Source organism: Haematobia irritans, chromosome 1 (genome assembly GCF_050003625.1).
Source record: "Haematobia irritans isolate KBUSLIRL chromosome 1, ASM5000362v1, whole genome shotgun sequence".
Taxonomy (NCBI): Eukaryota; Metazoa; Arthropoda; class Insecta; order Diptera; family Muscidae; genus Haematobia; species Haematobia irritans.
In genome coordinates, this window is record NC_134397.1 from 215,136,481 (window position 1) to 215,151,226 (window position 14,746).

At 31.0% G+C, this 14,746-nt stretch overlaps 1 protein-coding gene across 1 annotated transcript in view; it reads left to right on the forward strand.

The window, feature by feature from the left end:
* Positions 1-838: 838 nt before the first annotated feature.
* The window catches only part of LOC142219458 (uncharacterized), a 36,594-nt gene continuing 22,686 nt past the window's right edge, over positions 839-14,746 (forward strand). Inside the window, exon 1 of the mRNA XM_075288433.1 lies at positions 839-982. The gene's annotated coding sequence lies outside the window, so the exon portion shown is untranslated. The remainder of the gene's footprint in view (positions 983-14,746) is intronic.

Consider the following 14,746-nt stretch of genomic DNA (forward strand, 5'->3'; position numbering starts at 1 on the left):
GTTAATCAATTAATTTTTAGCATGTGTTTCCTTAAATCGATACAAGTTTCCTCTAAAAACAAATAGTGCGGATATTTCCTTTTCACCCACCCCCCCCTTACATTTACTATTCCCGGCAGTTTTTTTGATGGGCCACAAAATATTTCACCCATTTGCAAGAAATTGTGGTTGACGACTAGCCTTTGTTGCATTTGATGTGATTCCATATCCTTTTTGATTGCTCCCCCATCCTACTTTCCGAAACAAAGCGAGTTGACCACTTCAATATGTCAGCTAGAAATGAAATCAAACAAACCCATGGACAATCACACCAAGTCCTAGTTCTATTTATTTGTCCTCTCAATCCTTGCAAACAATTGAGCCTTTGTCCTTATGATGGCCTGTGTAACTGAAGCAGACATAGAGTGAGCATTGTGGTTGCCTGTCGCCCAAATTCTTGGTTTAGAACAACCAGGCATAATATTTATTTTTGGCCTTTTCAGATTTATTGTTGAAGTTTTGGTAATTTATTGTTACAATTATTATTATTTTTGTTTGGTATGATTTCATTGGCCCCACCCTCGCAAACATTTAGTTTCCTTGGAAGTTTTTTTTTTCGTTGTATTTGTTTAAGATTTCTTTGAATTTGTGTTCAAATTTTCAACTTGCTTATGTTTAGTCCAGTGTTTCATGCGATATTTGTTTTTGTAACGAACAAAATTGGTTGATTGTTATGGTTCTGATAGATTGTGGGTAATATATTTGTCTATGTTTCTTTTCTATTGACTGAGTTTGAAAAATTCGATAAATAATCTTAGAAATTTTGAAAGTTTTTTTTTGTTCGACTTTACTGTCATAGAGGATTACTGAGAGTAAATGTTTTCCTAAGAATGCTGGCTATACAAATAAATTTACTAAATTGAAAATTGCCCATTTCATCCAGGATAAATGGCTATAGAGATTATTATATGTCAAGTAAACACATGGAGGGTATACGACAAACGTAAGTACATTCAAAAAAAATTTACTTGGATTCAAAGATTTACACCTTCCCTTAACGATGTTTGTATTGATTCCGAGCCAAAAATGTGGCTCGGAACATTAACTTTAGACGCCAAGAATTAAAATTAGGAAAAAAATTAAAAACTTAGCTATAACAAATACTTCAAAGTAAAAACTATCTTCTTAATTCCAAATAAAAACTTTAAAGCAAAAATGCACCATCCTCAAAATAAGTCTTAGCCTATATTTGAAACTTGTTATACCCTCCATCATACACCCTCCAAAAAAATCGTTTCTGTAACATATGCCCCAAACACATTTTGCTTCAAGCATATATATTTTCAGGATTGATCCAAACAAATTATTGTTTGTATTGTTAAAACATATTATGTTTCACCTCAGGCATACTCTGGTAGAAAAAAAATTTAATGAAATTTTCTTTGTGTATATATATTTTTAAGGCGCCAATTGGTTACTTCCATTATTTTACTTGCAGCATAATCTCTAGGTCTCTCTTTCTAAACACATATATGTGTATTTCTAAATTAATACATGTTTGCATCCAAGCATATTATATTTACAAACATTATATGTCCCAAACATAATATGTTCTAACATATTAAGATATATGTCCCAAACACTGCACTTAAAAATGTTGCGTTGAAAAATTTGAGTTCCAAACATATAATTTTTACACCCAAACATATGAAAAACAGTCTTTTTCGTCCGTGTAGGATGGGGGGTATATTAACTTTGTCATTCCGTTTGTAACACATATTGCTCTAAGACCCCATGAAGTATATATATTCTGGGTCGTGGTGAAATTCTGAGTCGATCTAGGCATGTCCGTCCATCCGTCCGTCTGTTGAAATCACGCTAACTTCCGAACGAAACAAGCTATCGACTTGAACCTTGGCATAAGTAGTTGCTATTGATATAGGTCGGATGGTATTGCAAATGGGCCATATCGGACCACTTTTAAGTATAGCCCCCAAATAAACCGACATCCAGCAAAATTCATCCGATCAGGTTGAAATTTGGAACGTATGTTCGTGTTAGTTATGGTCTTTAACAACCATGCAAAAATTGCTCCATATCGGTCCATAATTACATATAGCCCCCATATGGGAGCCACCGTGGTGCAATGGTTAGCATGCCCGACTTGCATACACAAGGTCGTGGGTTCGATTCCTGCTTCGACCGAACACCAAAAGTTTTTCAGCGGTGTATTATCCTACCTCAGTAATGCTGGTGACATTTCTGAGGGTTACAAAGCTTCTCTAAGTGGTTTCACTGCAATGTGGAACGCCGTTCGGACTCGTCTATAAAAAGGAGGTCCCTTATCATTGAGCTTAACATAGAATCGGGCAGCACTCAGTGATAAGAGAGAAGTTCACCAATGTGGTATCATAATGGATTGAATAGTCTAAGTGAGCTTGATACATCGGGCTGCCACCTAACCTAACATAACCTAGCCCCATATATACAGATCCCCAGATTTGACTTCCGGAGCCTCTTGGGGAAGCAAATTCCATCCGATTCGGTACATATTGTTTTTATAAAGTCTCTAATAACCATGCGAAAATTGGTCCATATCGGTCCATAATTATATATAGCCCCCATATAAATCGATCCCAAATTTGAACTCCGTAACCTCTTGGAGGAGCAAAATTCTTCCGGTTTGGTTGAAATTGGGTACGTTGTGTTAGTATATGGTCTCTAACAACCATGCAAAAATTGGTCCATATCAGCCGATCCCCAATCACACAAAAATTGGTCCATATCGGTTCATAATCATGGTTGCCACTCGAGCCAAAAATAATCTACAAAAAATTTATTTCTATCGAAAATTTTGTCAAAATTTCATTTCTATAGAAAATTTTGTCAAAATTTCATTTCTGAAGAAAATTTTGTCAAAATTTCATTTCTGTAGAAAATTTTGTCTAAATTTTATTTCTACGGGATATTTTGTCAAAATTTTATTTCTACGGGATATTTTGTCAATATTTTATTTCTATAGAAATTTTGGGCAAAATTTTATATCTATAGAAAATTTTGTCACAATTTTATTTCTATAGAAAATTTCATTTCTATAGAAAATTTTGTCAAAATTTCATTTCTATAGAAAATTTTGTCAAAGTTTTTTTCTATAGAAATTTTTGTCAAAATTTTCTTTCTACAGAAAATGTTGTCAAAATTTTAATTCTATAGAAAAGTTTGTCATAATTTTATTTCTATAGAAAATTTTGTCAAAATTTAATTTCTATAGAAAGTTTTGTCAAAATTTAAATTCTATTTTATTTCTATAGAAAATATTGTCAAAATTTTCTTTCTACAGAAAATTTTGGCAAAATTTTAATTCTATAGTAAATTTTGTCATAATTTTATTTCTAAAGAAAATGTTTTCAAAATTGTATATCTATAGAAAATTTTGTCAAAAATTTATATCTATAGAAAATATTGTAAAACTGAATTATATACGTAATTAATCGGTCTTATTGTAGTTTAATATATGCCACGTATGGTCTAACTTACAATTTAGAAGACGGTGTTAGGAAGTTTTAAGATACCTTGCCATCGGCAAGTGTTACCGCATCCCAAGTAATTCGATTGTTGACCACGGTTTTTAGTAGAGGTTTCTACGCAATCCATATAGAAATTTTTGATTTTTGAGATTTTTGTAATATTAAGATTATCTGTAATCTTAATAAAGGGTGATTCTTTTGAGGTTAGGATTTTCATGCATTAGTATTTGACAGATCACGTGGGATTTCAGACATGGTGTCAAAGAGAAAGATGCTCAGTATGCTTTGACATTTCATCATGAATAGACTTACTAACGAGCAACGCTTGCAAATCATTGAATTTTATTACCAAAATCAGTGGCAGAAAATCCGCTTTTTTATCGACAAATTTTGTTCAGCGATGAGGCTCATTTCTGGTTGAATGGCTACGTAAATAAGCAAAATTGCCGCATTTGGAGTGAAGAGCAACCAGAAGCCGTTCAAGAACTGCCCATGCATCCCGAAAAATGCACTGTTTGGTGTGGTTTGTACGCTGGTGGAATCATTGGACCGTATTTTTTCAAAGATGCTGTTGGACGCAACGTTACGGTGAATGGCGATCGCTATCGTTCGATGCTAACAAACTTTTTGTTGCCAAAAATGGAAGAACTGAACTTGGTTGACATGTGGTTTCAACAAGATGGCGCTACATGCCACACAGCTCGCGATTCTATGGCCATTTTGAGGGAAAACTTCGGAGAACAATTCATCTCAAGAAATGGACCGGTAAGTTGGCCACCAAGATCATGCGATTTGACGCCTTTAGACTATTTTTTGTGGGGCTACGTCAAGTCTAAAGTCTACAGAAATAAGCCAGCAACTATTCCAGCTTTGGAAGACAACATTTCCGAAGAAATTTGGGCTATTCCGGCCGAAATGCTCGAAAAAGTTGCCCAAAATTGGACTTTCCGAATGGACAACCTAAGACGCAGCCGCGGTCAACATTTAAATGAAATTATCTTCAAAAAGTAAATGTCATGGACCAATCTAACGTTTCAAATAAAGAACCGATGAGATTTTGCAAATTTTATGCGTTTTTTTTTTTAAAAAAGTTATCAAGCTCTTAACAAATCACCCTTTATTACTTTAAAGGTTTTTTTATACCCTGCACCACACTGTGGAACGCGGTATGCAATCACGGTTGTCACAGTCGGTAGATTTCTATCAAAAAATGCTAGATTTTTTACTGTTTGTTATATTGGTAGAATTCTTGAAGTTTTTGTAAATTTTTCAAAATATTCCTCTCCAACTAAGAGGTACTTCAATTTTCTATAGAAATAAAATTTTAACAAAATTGTCTATAGAAATAAAATTTTGAGAAAAATTTCTACAGAAATAAAAGTTTGACAAAATTTTCTGTAGAAGTAAAAATGTAGACAAAATTTTAAATTAAGGTTAAATTTTGACAACATTTGCTATAGAAACATTTTTTTTCGTTTTGTTTGTTATTGTTGGTTTATTCTTCAATAATTATTGTTGTTTTTGGTTTTCGCTTAAAACCATGCATTGACTACACTGCAAGTGTTTGGTTAAGCTACACTTGTCAAATTTATTTGGGCAAAGCCCTATAGAGGGCAAGACGAAGTGAACTACACTTGTACCTCCCGAAAAGCTGAAATCAAGAACAATATTGAAATAAAATTTTGGCAAGATGTTCTTCAAAAATTTTAATTTTCGTCTTAGATTATATTATCAAAATCCATTGTAAGTTCTCCTTATTTTGTGGAAGTAGTAACTTTCCTTATAACATTTAAAATTCGACACATTTACAATTCTTCCGTTATTTATACAAACCACAAAAGTAGGAGAAGAAATAGACACGTTGTGTGTTTGGCAAAATTCCTAAGTCCCGGATCTGAGTCCATCTAGCCATGTCGCTCTGTCCGTCCGTGTGTCTGTTTACCATTTCAGTAATCAAAGATTATTGGGTTTGAAAATTTTTGATTTTGGTTCAGATAAGATATAGCTCCCATCAGCGCAAGGAGTAGAATTAATATTCTTACTATGCATGACAAAAACGGGACATTTTACCTTATGTAACCCTCGTTTGGAATAGCTTCATTTGAAAATTTCATAATTGTTGCAAGGAAATATGAAACAATATAATATTCATTCATGGTTACTAGAAGGCATGTACCATATATAAACCGAATCGGATGAAAGTTATTCCTCCATAGGGTTCATGAAGTTAAATCTGGGCATGCTCTTCGTACATTTTATGGTCAGTTTAATCGACCAACTGAAGTGGCTATTCGGGCTATTATGACTAAATTTCGCACCAAAATTTTTATTGTTGGACATTAAACCACCAACACACTTACGTAGAGTGCGAACTGAAGAAACGGTCGAAACTGTGTCGGCCATTCGCTGCACTTGAGCCTCTATTGTGAATCCTTTCAAAATATCGCTGGTGCAAGAATTGAAGCCGAACGACATACCGTAACGTAGAATTGTTGGTGAGAGTTGGTCGAAAATTCACTGTTTGATCCAAAAAAAAGTATATACGGCCGTAAGTTCGGCCAGGCCAAATCTTATGTACCCTTCACCATGGATTGCATAGAAACTTGTACTAAAGACTGTCATCATACTTGGGCTGCGGTAACACTTGCCGATGGCAAGGTATCTTAAAGCTTCTTAACACCGTCTTCTCAATTGCAAGTTAGTCCATACGTATATAATTCTATGGAAATAAAATTTTGACAAAATTTTCTATAAAATAAAATCTTGACAAAATTTTGTATAGTAATAAAATTTTGACAAAATTTTTTATGGAAATAAAATTTTGACAAAATTTTCTATAAAATAAAATCTTGACAAAATTTTGTATAGTAATAAAATTTTGACAACATTTTCTATAGTAATAACATTTTGACCAAATTGTTTATAGAAATAAAATTTTGGTAGATTATTTTTGGGGATCGGCTATATATAACTATAGACCGATATGTACCAATTTTGGCATGGTTGTTAGCTATATACTAGGTTAGGTTATGTGGAAACCCGATGTATCAGGCTCACTTAGACTATTCAGTCCATTGTGATACCACAGTGGTGAACTTCTCTCTTATCACTGAGTGCTGCCCGATTCCATGTTAAGCTCAATGACAAGGGACCTCCTTTTTATAGCCGAGTCCGAACGGCGTTCCACATTCCAGTGAAACCACTTAGAGAAATTTTGAAACCCTCAGAAATGTCACCAGCATTACTGAGGTGGGATAATCCACCGCTGAAAAACTTTTTGGTGTTCGGTCGTAGCAGGAATCGAACCCACGATCTTGTGTATGCAAGGCGGGCATGCTAACCATTGCACCACGGTCTTATACTAGCGCAATGTACCAAATTGCACCACGTACCAAATTTCAACCGGATCGGGTGAATTTTGCTCTTCTAAGGGGCTCCGGAGTTCAAATCTGGTGATCGCTTTATATGAGGCTATATATAATTATGGACCGATATGGACCAATTCCTGCATGGTTGTTAGAGACCATATACTAACACCACGTACCGAATTTCAACCGAATCGGATGAATTTTGCTCATCCACGAGGCTCCGATGGTCAAATCTGGGGATCGATTTATATGGGGGCTATAATTATAATTATGGACCAGTTGTTAGAGACCTACTAGCACCATGTACTAAATTTCAGCCGAATCGGATGAAATGTGCTTCTCTTAGAGGCTCCGCAAGCCAAATTTGGGGATCGGTTTATATCGGGGCTATACATTATTATGGACCGTTGTGGACCAATTTTTGCATAGTTGTTAGAGACTATATATACTAACACCATGCACCAAATTTCAACCCAAATTTCCAAATCTGGGGATAGGTTTATATGGGGGCTATATAAATATAATTATGAACCGATGTGGACCAAGTTTTAAGTGGTTGTTAGAGACCATATACTAACACCACGTACCGAATTTCAACCGAATTTTGCTCATTCGCGAGGCTCCGGAGGTAAAATCTGGGGATCGATTTATATGGGGCCTATAATTATAATTATGGGCCGATGTGGGCCAAGTTGTTAGAGACCATATTCTTACACCATATACTAAATTTCAGGCGAATCGGATGAAATGTGCTTCTCTTAAAGGATCCGCAAGCCAAATTTGGGGATCGGTTTATATCGGGGCTATACATAATTATGGACCGAAGTGGACCAAGTTTTGCATGGTTGTTAGAGACTATATATACTAACACCATGTACCAAATTTCAACCGGATCGGATGAATTTTTTTCACCGTCCAAAAATAACATTTTGCTCTTAAAACATGTTTGGGGTGATCATATTCCTTCTCTGTGTGTATATATACTTTATGGGGTCTTAGAGCAATATTTCGATGTGTTACAAACGGAATGACAAATTTAACATACCCCCCCTCCCCTATGGTGGAGGGTATAGTTATGTATAGCGACGAAGTTCATTTTTGGCTCAATGGGTCCATATATAAAAGCAGGCAAGTGCAAGTGTTTTCACCGTAATGTGATACGCCGTTTGGACTCGGCTATAAGAAGGAAGTCCTGCATCAATAACCCAGCAAAAAAATTTGGAAGTACTTCTAAAGGCACAACTTTAAAAGCACTTCCAAAAATGTCCTTCCAGAGATGTTCTTTATGTTAACTACTCAAGAAGTTCTTTTAATTCAATTTTTTATAACTCGCTGTTTTCATACTTTTAAAGGACAATTTTAACATTTTTTGTTTCAAATATATTAAAAACAGGGTGAGGATTAATAAAATGATATAAATTATTTAAATTTTGTCGAAAGAATTTCTAAATTCATTCTAGAAAAATTGTGAAATTTTGAAAATATTTGAGGCCAAGGGTTTCAGACAAGCGTTAGATTGCATTAAAAGTCATAAAAAAATATAAAAAGTAATTATTTGTCAAAATACCACAAAATTTTTTAATTCACAAAACACTGAATTCGGATCACATCTAAAGAAGTGGTACATATTGAGTGCAACGGCTGTGGAAATGGTGAACATCCGTCCTATGACAAGCCCATGTTAAATTCATCGCTTCGGCGCCAAATTTGCACCACTTCCGGATCCAAAAAGAACATTTTCACTACTTTTTGGCGACGCTTTTTTTGTTGTTGAACATCGTGCAGCCGAAAATATAGGGCTGCCACTATAGCTAACCTAACACCTAAAGACAATCTAATTAATCAGATGCAGCCTTGATCATATAAATAAAATAAGAGAACAAATGTCAAGGGTTAGGAGCTATGAGAAAAATAGATTTTTATGTATTTTTTTCCTAGGTAATAGTTCCGCCTAGGACTAAACCTTGGAATAAGAAAATAATTCTTTGATATTTTACGGTATCTTTCATTCTGGTCGAAAATCTTTCACTCCAACGTATAAAGATTGTCTCATATTTTAGTACATTTCACAAATGCTTTCGCTTTCACTTTTATGAAATAACAATAAATCTCTATTGATTTTCTCTATACATATACAAAATGTTTTGCATTGACAAACATCTAAATAAATTCAATTTATTTGTTGTTATTTATGGATGCTATAATGATTTTGCGTATCCTTTGGGATGAACACTATCGCATAGATCAGTCATGACATCATTAATAATAACTACATGGTTGAATGCATTACGAAAATGAATTTTCCCTATAACCATTTGACGATTTGAGTTGTTGTACAACCCTTTTTTTCGCACCCCATCACATAATGTAATCACTGAATAATTTATTATTGTTATTATATTGCGAATGACACAAAAATCCCCAATAATCAAAGTAAAACGTACTGCAAATGACGACGTTTTGTTCATAAAAAAAACCAAATGTTCGTCTTCGATTATAAAAATGGAGGGAAATAACTCGCATACGCACACATATGCGAAAGTACTTTCTAATACATTTTAAATGTTGTGATATCCTTTTAACCAGACACAACAACAACAACAATGAAAATAACATTGACGCTTATATATATGTATGTGTAGAGGGTCCTGGTATATATGAGACTCATAAGAATAACAAACTACAAATTGCATTCATAAAATTTTATCACCTCGTAAAGGAAATGGATTCTTCTACTCCTTTGTGATCAAATGGAAAATGAGTGGAATGGAATCGCCTTTTTTGGGATGTTTTCTTTACATTTTGTGCAAAATAAAAAAATCTCAAAACGATTATTTTTCCTTATTTTTTAACAAATAGTGAAAGTGTTATCACAGGGAGTGGCAAGCTATAATGAAGATTATACTGATGATGATGTGATGACTGTATCGATTGCTTAAGTGATATGTTTCGATATTAGGGTGTTTATGACTTGGACTAATGGAAAGTGGTAAAATTTTTATAGTTGTGAAGTAAGTTTTCGGAGACTCACTTGGAGAAACATCGTGATGTTAGGGCTGTATTGTTCGGTTGCCACAGTTGGCAGAATTCTAACAAAAATGGTAGATTTTTAACTGTTTGATAGATTGGTAGAATTCTTGATGTATTGGTAGATTTAGAATAATATTCCTATTTAAACTAAGAGATACATCACAAATTTTATATAGAAATAACATTTTGACAAAATATTTTTATATATAGAAAATTTTGACAAAATTTTCTATAGAAACGAAATTTTGACAAAATTTTCTATAGAAATAAAATTTTGACAAAATATTCAATAGCTATAAAATTTTGACAAAATTTTTTACAGAAATAAAGTTTTGACAAAATTTTCTATAGAAATAAAATTTTGAGAAAATTTACTATAGAAATAAAATTTTGACAAAATTTTCTATAGAAATAAAATTTTAACAAAATTTTCTATAAAAATAAAATTTTGACAAAATTTTCTATAGAAATCCAATTTTACAAAATTTTCCATATAAATAAAATCACGAAAAAAATTTCTATTGAAAAAAAATTTTGACAAAATTTTCTATACAAATAAAATTTTGACAAAATTTTCTATACAAATAAAATTTTGACAAAATTTTCTGTAGAAATCCAATTTTACAAAATTTTTTATATAAATGAAATTTTAAAAAAATTTTCTATGGAAATAAAATTTCGAAATAATTTTTTATTGAAGTAAAATTTTGACAAAATTTTCTAAAGAAATAAAATTTTGACAAAATTTTCTATAGAAATAAAATTTTGAAAAAATTTTCTATAGAAATAAAATTTTGACAAAATTTTCAAAATAAATAAAATTTTGACAAAATTTTCAATAGAAATAAAATGTTGACAAAATTTTCTATAGAAATAAAATTTTGACAAAATTTTCTATATAAAAAAATTTTAAAAAAATTTTCTATTGAAACAAAATTTTGAAAAAATTTTCTATTGAAATAAAATTTTGAAACAATTTTCTGTTGAAATAAAATTTTGACAAAATTTTCTATAGAAATAAAATTTTGACAAAATTTTCTATAGAAATAAAATTTTGGCAAAATTTTCTATGGAAATAAAATTTTGACAAAATTTTCTAAGGAAATAAAGTTTTGACAAAATTTTCTAAAGAAATACAATTGTGACAAAATTTTCTATATAGATAAAAATTTTCTACAGAATTTTTTCTAATTTTATATAGAAATAAAATTTTTACAAAATTTTCTATAGGACAAAAATTTTGACAAAATTTTCTATACAAATAAAATTTTGACAAAATTTTCTGTAGAAATCCAATTTTACAAAATTTTTTATATAAATGAAATTTTGAAAAAATTTTCTATGGAAATAAAATTTCGAAATAATTTTTTATTGAAGTAAAATTTTGACAAAATTTTCTAAAAAATAAAATTTTGACAAAATTTTCTATAGAAATAAAATTTTGAAAAAATTTTCTATAGAAATAAAATTGTGACAAAATTTTCAAAATAAATAAAATTTTGACAAAATTTTCAATAGAAATAAAATTTTGACAAAATTTTCTACAGAAATAAAATTTTGAGAAATTTTTCTATAGAAATAAAATTTTGACAAAATTTTCTATTGCAACAAAATTTTGAAAAAATTTTCTATTGAAATAAAATTTTGAAACAATTTTCTGTTGAAATAAAATTTTGACAAAATTTTCTATAGAAATAAAATTTTGACAAAATTTTCTATAGAAATAAAATTTTGGCAAAATTTTCTATGGAAATAAAATTTTGACAAAATTTTCTAAGGAAAAAGTTTTGACAAAATTTTCTAAAGAAATACAATTGTGATAAAATTTTCTATATAGATAAAAATTTTCTACAGAATTTTTTCTAATTTTATATAGAAATAAAATTTTTACAAAATTTTCTATAGGATAAAAGTTTTGACAAAATTTTCTATAGGATCAAAATTTTGACAAAATTTTCTATAGTAATAAAATTTTGAGAAAATTTTTTATAGAAATAAAATTTTGGCAAAATTTTCTATAGAAATAAAATTTTGACAAAATTTTCTAAAGAAATAAAATTTTGACAAAATTTTCTAAAGAAATAAAATTTTGACAAAAGTTTCTATGGAAATACAATTTCAACAAAATTTTCTAAAGAAATAAAATTTTGACAAAATTTTCTATAGAAATAAAATTTTGAAAAAAATTTTCTATAGAAATAATATTTCGTTGTTTTTTTTATTTCAGCTTAAAACCATGCATTGACTAAACTACAAGTGTAGCTTAACCAACAGAGGAAAATAATGTTTGTCAAATGTATTTGGGCAAATCCCTATAGACTGCAAGATGGTTGGATGGACGCACGTTTCGGAATTACCACATTCCTCATCAGCATCCTCTACTTACAGCAAAACTATCAACCAATTATCAGAATAAATTCAGGCAGTTCATTAAACCCAACAAAGCCGGCTTATGCCGAAATAAATTTGTACAAACATATCTCTTTTCCTTTGCCACCGTCAAATAATCGATTTGAGTGCAGTTGGCTGGGTTTATTTTGAGCGTTCTTCCTCTTCCTTCATTCGTTTTGTTTTGTTATTGTTGGTTTTGTTATTTGTTGTTTTTTTGATTTTTTGCTGCAAGTAGAGGATGCTGATGAAGAATGTGGTAATTCCGAAACGTACGTCCATCCAACCATCTTGCAGTCTATACACGGATGAAAAATACTGTTTTTCATATGTTTGGCTATAAACATTATATGTTTGGAACACAAATTTTTAAACACAATATTTTTGAGTGCAAGCATATAATGTTCATAAACTAGCATAACATGTTTGGGACATATATGTTAATATGTTAGAACATATTATGTTTGGGACATAAAATGTTTGTAAATATAATATGCTTGGATGCAAACATATATTAATTTAGAAATAGCCTATAAACATATATGTGTTTAGTAGCTTGGAGCGCTATTTAACCTGGAGCGATATTGAATTAAGTTGGTGGTTGTTGCTTGTTATTACAAAATTTACATTTTATTTTTCCTTGGGCAATTGATCAGCTACTTCTTTGATCCTTACAAACTGTGTGATCCGCTGTTCGAATCCCCGTCCGGCAAAAGGTAAAATTAAAATAAAATAAAAATCATAAAATTGAATAATTTCTTCTACAATGTTTGTATTACAGAAAAAGGTGCTAAGAACTAAAAAATCTCGTGCACTGTTAGAAAAATATGTTTTTCATATGTTCCGATATAAACAAAATGTGTTTCGGGCACGATTTTAAACCACAATATATTTATGTGCGAACATGTAATTTTCCTAAACTAACACTAAATGTTTGGGACATCTATGTTAATATGTTAGAATATATTATGTTTGGGGCATGAATGTTTCATAAAAATCATATGTGTGAATACAAACATATATAAATTTACAAATTTCAACTAAATATACATATGTTGTGATATTTTATTCAAAGCGACAGAGAGAGTATAGAGAGAAATAGAGATGGAAACCGGGAGAGTTGACGAAAGATATCAATATAACACAGCAAAAGAGTCAAAAGAGAACAATTTCTGTGAAACCGCTTGTATGTTGTTTCGGAAAACTGTTTTATGATAAGGCCAAAAATTTGATATGTTTAAGTCTAAATATTATTTAATTTGAATAAAGAGAATATACATTCTGAACCAAGAGAATAGACATTTGAAAAACAAACAGCTTATGTTTTCGCCTTGAGAGCAGCATTTTATGTATGTGTGGCCATGTGTTTTGTTTATCATTTTGGCATTATTTTTTTCTTGGTTCGTTAAAAGAAATCAGGGGTCTTCGAAAGGGCACTATACTCTTTTTAGAGTTGGGACGGTAAAATGAAATAAGGAGGAAATAGTGAAAAATTACACAGTAAAATGTAAAAAAAAACAAAGTTTAGTTTCTCTTTATTAAAAAGTAGTCCACGAGGAGGTGACGGACACCATCAAATATAAAAGCGGGCATTAAGTTCGACTTTTACAGCTAAAACAATTTAATAAATTTATTTTCTTTAAAATGAATTATTAAAGAAAAATAAAAGGAATTTTAGAGCGATGGTGTTAAATGCTAGTAAAAAACTGTTCACTCCTAAATCAATTTATGTTTATATTATAAAATTATGTATGTATGTTTATACTCGACTCCACGTTCTTCTTTTGTTAGTCTTTGAATTCCTTCTAAATTTTAAAGTTTTGTACAAAAACAGTTTTTTATTACAAGATTGTTATTTTTGCAATAAAAAATAATATTTTATCCAAAAATCATTCAATTTCGTTTATATCAAGCACTGTTACTGACTATAAACCTTTAATAACGCACATTTCGATGTTTCATTTAAAAAAATTAATATAGTATAAATATAAATGTGTAAATTAAAAAAAAAAAATGTTCGGTCGGAGCAGGGATTGAACCCACGACCCTTTGCATGCAAGGCAGACATGCTAACCACTGCTCCACGTGGCAAACAAATGTATGTTTCTGTTAAATAATGTTATGTTTGCATGGACTCGTGGGCGCTGCAAACTATGCTATATAAATGTAACTTAAAACGATAATTATCTACTGGTGACTATAACAGCTACGTAGCCCAGTGGATAGTGTGTTGGCTTACAAACTGTATGGTCCTCGGTTCGATTCTCCGTGCAGGCGAAAGGTAAAATTTAAAAAAATTATAAAAGTGAATAATTTCTTCAACTTTATTTGTATTACAGAGAAAGGTGCCAATAACTAAAAAATTTCGTGGAAGTGAAAATTACGAGTATGTTAGGGAATGAGCACAATCGTGTTTGGGAAAAATTCTTCCAAGCATATAATATTTTTGGCTCA